General features: G+C 45.7%; 1 long non-coding RNA gene across 1 annotated transcript in view; it reads left to right on the top strand.

Moving 5' to 3' along the window:
• The first annotated feature begins 3555 nt into the window (after positions 1 to 3555).
• The window catches only part of LOC140684144 (uncharacterized), a 192898-nt gene continuing 190453 nt past the window's right edge, over positions 3556 to 6000 (top strand). The window contains exons 1-2 of the long non-coding RNA XR_012055914.1: positions 3556 to 3873; positions 4081 to 4182. This is a non-coding gene — a long non-coding RNA (uncharacterized lncRNA). The remainder of the gene's footprint in view (positions 3874 to 4080; positions 4183 to 6000) is intronic.

Raw genomic sequence — 6000 nt, 5'->3', positions numbered from 1 at the left:
GCAAAAGTAAAATTTTAGGATTCTAGATAAGGGGTCCAAAGGGAACAAGATGGAGGAAATTGGGTGTGTCTTGTCCTTTTTCTCCTTCTTCATGCCCTCCATGTTTCACTGTGGTGTTGGCATTTTTCTGTTGGTTCAGGCTGGGGACACACTGTCCAACGTAGGTGACAGATATTGGCACGTTATTGTAAATCCAGCACAGGTAGTTTGTGGTATTTAATGTTTGTACCATCCCACTGAGGGCAGAGCCCCACACGCTGCCCTGCAGGACAGAGCTGCGGCAGGGCAGCAGAACATGTTAGAGATAAACAGAATAAACAACCTTGAAACAGCACAGACCAATTATGGCTTCTGCTTTGGCAGTGGGGCTGACAGACAGAGACTTTCTACAATCTTGGGATCATCAATAGCTCAGATTCCGACAGGGAGAGGGGTGGTGTAAGGATGTGGGGGGCCAAGAGCAGCAGTAGCTGTGGCCAGGGGAAGTCCCCAGCCTCAGCCTGACTGAGAGCTGTGCTCCTGGGCTGCAGGAAGGGCTCAGTGCTGCTGTCTGAAGCCTCCTGCCCATCAGCCAGGACTCACAGCTCTGCTCTCTGCAGTGCAGGGCACCTCCTGGAGCCTGGGGCTCTCCTTGTGCTTGGGCTGGGTGTTCCTGGGCACAGCACTTGACATCTCAGCTGTCCTTTGTGGAGGTTTGATTTTATTCTGAAGTCCTGTGCAGGAAGAAGAGTATTCTCAGAAGGCTTCTCCTCATCCAGCTGCTCTTGTAGCTTTATTGATCCAGTCTGTCCTTCAGCTAGCCTGGACATTATAACCCTTTGTGCATAATATTTCCTGACATGCTATCAGCAGGTAGGAACCTGGGCTGTGCTTTGTAACTCTTGTACTGACTGGGAGTTATTAAATTTCGGGTTTTTGAGGGAAAGCCATGACACTGGTGTTTTGCAGTTCAATATCAGCAGCTGTTCCACAGTGTCCTGGGGCAGAAATGCAGGAGGGAGCTCAGCAATGGCTGGGAGCTCATCTCTTGGCCACAGACAGCTGGAGTGTGTGCAGGCAAGCGGTGAGGGCTGCTCTGTGCACAGCCCTTCTGTCGGAACTCAAAATGTCCTCAGCCGGGAGTCAGAGAGGATGTCAGGGTGTGTGTGTGCCTCTGCCTGAGCTGTGAGCAAACCACAGCAGCTCCAGAAGAAAATCTTTTAGATAACTTCCAATAAACTGCCTTGGGACTGAACAACAGAGACTGCTGAGCCTTTCTTTGGAAGCTCGGCTTGGAGGAGAGACTTTTCCACCCCACGGAGCCCAGAACCAGGCTGGGCTCCAACACCTTTCCAGCCCCTGAGCTCACCCCCAGCTCTCAGGGGCTGGGGCTGGGCTGATGCTGCATTTGCCCCCGAGGCACAGCAGCTTTTAGGAGCTGATTTGGGGCTGCAGGGCTTGACTCGAGGTGCCCAGACCTCTCCTTGGTGCTGCTGGAGAGTCTGGAGTGGCTGTGCCTGGGCTTTTCAACCAGGCAAACCAAGAAACAATCCTTCATAATCCCCTGCTCCCGGGGAACAAAGAAGTGGAGGTCTGAAGCTGCCACTTCTCCCACCAGGGCTCAATAGCTGAAGGTTATTTCAGAAAGCGTTTCCATTTTATCACTGGAAATTTTTGCTTTTCCTGCCTTCCCTGAGGCCCCTCCCCAGCTGAGGGACAGGCCCACGCGAGCAGCATCGTTCAGAAATGTTCCACCAGAATTCATTAGAGCCAGGCTGAAGGTTTCATTATTCTTTAAGGGTGCATTAATAAAACTGCTGTACACTTGGGCTTTTTAATAGTATATGAATTATTCCGACAGTCAGTTTGCAAAGCCAACATATCAATCATTAAATTAAAAATGTAGTAATATAAATTAGTGTGATTCAGGAGCTGTAGAACATGTGGAACAATATGCTCTCTGTTTGGAAACGAATACAGGTCTGTCCTTCAAATGAGAAAATATAGCAGGCAGGGAGAAGCAAAAAATTGCAGTGAATTTATCCAGCACTCCATAAACCCAACAGTTTCCACATATCAGATAGCACTCTTGTTTTGTCCAGATCCCTATTATCCTTTCTGCAAATATCACAGCAATCTTTAATGATCAGCCATAATGTTTATTTGCAGGGAGAGGTGTCATTTGTGAATTGCCTGACACGGTGCTTGCATCTGGGGACGAGGCAGCAGCACAGAAAAATCAAAACACATCTCCCCTCAATTACTGCCTTTGTTTGCTTGACAGAAGATGCAAACGAAATATTTTGCAGAAAAACCTCACGTTTTTAACTCACCACTTGAGGAAGTAAGGTTGCATCAGTGCTCTGGAGCCAATCTAGCTGCCCTGGTGGCTCCTGGGGCTCTGGGGAGAGATATTCTAGCTGGTCCATTTACGTGAGCAGGCAGAAATGATTCTGCTCTTAATAAATGTGAGGCACTAGGTGAAGTATGCAGGACAGCTTGCTTTTTCACTTCCTTAAGCAGAAACTTCTTTTTAAGCATCTTTTTTCTTTTTTTTTCCTTCCTCTGCTGATTCTGTGAAAACTCTGTGGCTGTGAATAACATGTTGGAGGTTTGAAGCAGTGCAGTGAACGTGAGATAATGAAGCAGTGGCTGAGGTGCAGGACATTTTCAATGGCAAGTCTCTGCCCGTGGATTTCTCTCCTTTCTGAATTCTGTTCCAGCCAAGCTGCTTTACAGCAGCTTGCCTCCTGTGCAGATAAAGCCCTGCCATGCACAGCTGGGCCTGATGTGCTAATCCAGAGCAGTCCCAGGGCTGGCCCTGCTCCTGGCAGGAATAATCACATGGGGCAGCAATAATTCTGTGGGGTAGCAATAATTCTGTAGGGCAGCAATGATTCTGTGGGGCAGCAATGATCCCGTGGGGCAGCAATGATTCTGTGGGGCAGCAATAATTCTGTAGGGCAGCAATAATTCTGTGGGGCAGCAATAATTCTGTAGGGCAGCAATAATTCTGTGGGGCAGCAATAATTCGATAGGGCAGCAATGATTCTGTAGGGCAGCAATGATGCTGTGGGGCAGCAATAATCCTGTTGGGCAGCAATAATTCTGTAGGGCAGCAATGATCCTGTAGGGCAGCAATAATTCTGTGGGGCAGCAATAATTCTGTAGGGCAGCAATGATTCTGTAGGGCAGCAATAATTCTGTGGGGCAGCAATAATTCTGTAGGGCAGCAATGATCCCGTTGGGCAGCAATAATTCTGTAGGGCAGCAATAATCCTGTGGGGCAGCAATGATCCTGTACGGCAGCAATAATTCTGTAGGGCAGCAATGATCCTGTGGGGCAGAAATGATCCTGTGGGGCAGCAATAATCCTTTGAGGCAGCAATAATTCTGTAGGGCAGCAATGATCCCGTTGGGCAGCAATAATCCCATGGGGCAGCAATGATCCCATGGGGCAGCAAAGGCTGGAGCAGCCCTGGCTGCCTGGGCTGAAGTGCCAGCAGCCCCCAGCCACCCTTTGGAACCAAGTGAAGCTCCTCAGTGAAATTGTCACTGAAATTCCTGCCTCAGTTCTCTCACACCAGCACAGTCAAGAGTGCCAGTAGAGGAAAACAAGTTTAAAAAATATGTTCCCAGCCAGGACAGCGTGTTAATGACCCATTACAGGCTCAGCAGCTGCCTGCCACCAGCAGCCACCAAGGCTCTGACCTGTGCAGGTCCAGCTGCCTGTGCAGCCTCGTGGACTCCTCAAAAATAGCTGCAGCCTTAAGATATGAGATGCAAGTTATTATTGTGGCTTTCCACTAAACACAGATTTAAAATCCCTGGGTGTTTCTCAGCTCTGGTCCTTTCAGGGCTGTGGTTTTGATGCTGCCAGTGAGGATTGCAGAGGTAAAAGCTGTTTGTTCTTGTTTGCTCCTTATCTGTGCTCTCTAAAATGCATGAAATATCACAGTGGTGGAATAAAGGCAATAATCGTTTCTAATAATGAAACTGTTCTGAAAGGCAAGACCTAGATTTCTTAGTGAGATAGTGTGCTGAAGTATTTGCATAGTAACTGGGCTATAATTACAGATTCATCTCCTTTATGTCTCTTAGCTCTCAGGCTTAAGTAAGCAGATCCTGGAGCAGTGGCTCTTTCCCTGGGAGGCTGAGTGTCAGGCAGCATATGCTGAGCCTGTGTGCACGGCTACTCTGACTGTGAGTAATGAGTGTTGATAAACTGTTTACTGAAGCTGGCTGAAATTCAGCATTTGTGCATTGGGGGGTTTCTGATAGTTCAGAGGCATTTCCACTTTCAAGTAGTGGAATACATGTTTGGGATTCCTCAGAAATTTTCATTTCTGGGATAAAAACTGGCTTAATTTTGATTTTTTAAAAAATTTGGCAGTTTTGATCCTGGCATTTTTCATTGAGTTTAAATTGCATTAGTTTTATGAGACAGCAGTGGCCATTGAAAAGTATCCAACACAAAATAGCCAACAATTTCTCTTTTTTTGTTTGTTTTATTTCAAAATCATTAACATCAGCAGTCACTTGTGCCTGTCTGATAAAATCTCTGTTCCTGATGGGTGCAGGATAAAGCCCTAAGATACAAATTGCTGAGTGCTGTGGGGTGCTGACAGTCTCACACTTGCAGTACAGAAAATGCCAAGCAATGCTGCTGCACAAATATTTTTAGTTTCTTCTTCTTGATGTACTGGTAAATTTTTAGTCCTGATAGAAAGACTCCATTAACTTTGGGGTGTACAAAATGCTGGGTAAAAGGAGTTAGGCAAAAGAGACTACCAACCCAACTCAAGCTCTGCCCCAACTCCAGTGAAGCTCTGTCCTGGGTCTGGAGTTGCTCCTCGAGAGCTGAGAGCTGCAAATCCCAGAGGATGGGATTGTTTGGGGGATTTTTAGGTACAAGAGTGTTGGCAGCCTCTGTGTCACTAACTTTATTCTCCCACAGAAACCAACATGCAAAGCTCAGATATTTTTCCTACTCTGCAGAGAGGTTGCTCAGGAAAATGGAGAGTGGTGTAAACTTGAGAGGCAGAAATTGTGTGTCAAGGTGACTGTGAGGGTCGTTGTTTCCTTTTAGGTGTGTTCCAGGCCACAAAAAGCCTCTCTGGAGAGTTCAAGAGCATTTTTATTTCCTCCCTACAGTCTGAAGTTGTTTGTGCATTTGTGCAGAACTCAGTTACGGGGGGGCTCTCTGTCCCATTGTACTCTCCCTGCCTGTTGGTGCTGTAAGATACTTCTGAATTTAGTTGCTTCATACACCTCAGAAGTTGGCATTTCCTCACTTTATATAAACTCAATGTTACCACAGTGGTACAGGTGTAATTCTCTTGCTCTGTCTCAACAAAACAGCTGACCAGCCTTTCTTTAAGGGAAGATTTGAAATCAGGTTAATTGGCAGAATACCACAACTAATACAGATGCAATAATCTAAGATGTTCCATTGATGGATCTGCTTGGAATTTGGCATGAGGCAGGTGCATGCATCCTTTCAGCCTGCTGGGACAGAAATAGGTTTGTCATTTGTAACAAAGGAAAATGGGGAAAAATATGTTGAATTTAATAAGAATAATTTTAAAAAGTTGAGAGGCTTTCTGAATCACTAATTAAACAGTGTTGAAAACCAAAGAAATGTCACAGAATCTGAGATAACACATATACTATTTCTTACTTTAAAGAGCTAAAGAAGAACGACTGGGAAGCTGTAGGCAAATTGGCCTGATATTGATTCTGTGTAAAATAACAAAATACTTGATTCAGGAGTTCATCAGCAAGGCTTGGCAGCTAAAAATTTCATTAACAGTAGCAGTTACTTGGAAAAGACAGACCTTGTCAGACAGACAATTAGTATCTTTTTTTAGTTGTTGGTTTGGGTTTTTTTAAATGGATTATGGACAGATTGATAAAGTCAGATTAACTGACATTGTGTGCTTGGGCTTCAGAACTTAATACTGCATGACATTTGGACTGGAAGCTTGGATTTAGCTGTGTGTCTTTTAAAAACTGAGTCAT

The sequence above is a fragment of the Taeniopygia guttata genome, chromosome 4A (assembly GCF_048771995.1).
Source record: "Taeniopygia guttata chromosome 4A, bTaeGut7.mat, whole genome shotgun sequence".
Classification (NCBI taxonomy): Eukaryota; Metazoa; Chordata; class Aves; order Passeriformes; family Estrildidae; genus Taeniopygia; species Taeniopygia guttata.
The sequence above is the reverse complement of the archived record's forward strand: the minus strand, read 5'-3'. Positions and strand labels throughout refer to the sequence as shown.